A 1,179-nucleotide genomic window follows, 5' to 3' on the forward strand; every position below is an offset into this window, starting at 1 on the left:
TTTTTCATTCAGATAGTTTGATTATGTTCATTTTGTTTATTCTTTTGTTTGTATATATTTTCAGAGAGTTGTTTTTTTATTTACTTTTATTTTATTTTTTTTTTTTAGTATGTATGAGATTATTCATCAATATTACCTATTGCCCACAACTGTGTGGCAGATTGTAACATCAATCAATAAATAAATCTATCGAAAATTGATGTGGTTCTAAAATTGTATTTAAGGTATGATAGTTTATTAATAATATTGTTATTTGTTTAAAATTGTTAAAAATCATATGTATACAATAAAAACTGTCTGTGATAGATTGTTCTTGAGGATAACCTAATTGGCCGAAACGTCGGGCATATAAAGAAATATAAATTGTTTTGACTAAAATAGGATGAAATTTATTTATTTAAAAAATAATAACCAGTCTCAAGTAAGTGTAAAGATTATAAAAAAAATTTGATTTATTCGAAAAATTATTTTTTGTCAAGATGAAGCTCATATCACTATTTAAAAGCATCTATCTCTTAATTGGAGGAAGATAGTCCAGGTGGCGGTCAATAAAGGTATCAAAATTGTAAAAGAAAACTATTTATTGTTAATTATAATTAAAACCATATTTATAACTATTTCTAACGAATATTTTTCAACAATTCATTACTCTAGTTCTGTATTTAGAAATCTATCACTGGCTGTATTTGTTAGTAAATAGTTTCTAGTCCCCCATTGTGTAAATTAATCTCCCGAAATCGATCAAAATGTTCAAAAGAGAAAATATTGTAAGTTAATTAACACCTGTCAAAAATTAGAATAAATCGAAATACAATGAATATTAAAAAGCTAATTAAATAAAAAATTATCAATAACCCAATTTGATAACATGTTCCTAATATTTATATATATATTTAAATACGTGATAGCTACACTTGTTCTAGCCATTTCTATCATGTAACGTTTGCCAAACAATGGCAAATTCCCGCAAGCGTGTAGATAGGCTATTTTGAACGGCTGGTACAAGTTAGGTAAACATCAAATGTTTTAAAGTCTCGTAGGGTAATGGTGGGGTGAAATTAATGACCTGGGTAGAATAGCCTGCATGAAGTTTTTTTTTTTTAAAATTGATGATGTTCTCTTGCTCAGCCTCCACTGGCTCATTACCAGTGATGCGGCGAGAGGGATGCGCTGGGATCT

This window comes from Halyomorpha halys, unplaced genomic scaffold (genome assembly GCF_000696795.3).
Source record: "Halyomorpha halys isolate HHAL.00 unplaced genomic scaffold, Hhal_1.1 Scaffold729.1, whole genome shotgun sequence".
In the NCBI taxonomy this organism is placed as follows: Eukaryota; Metazoa; Arthropoda; class Insecta; order Hemiptera; family Pentatomidae; genus Halyomorpha; species Halyomorpha halys.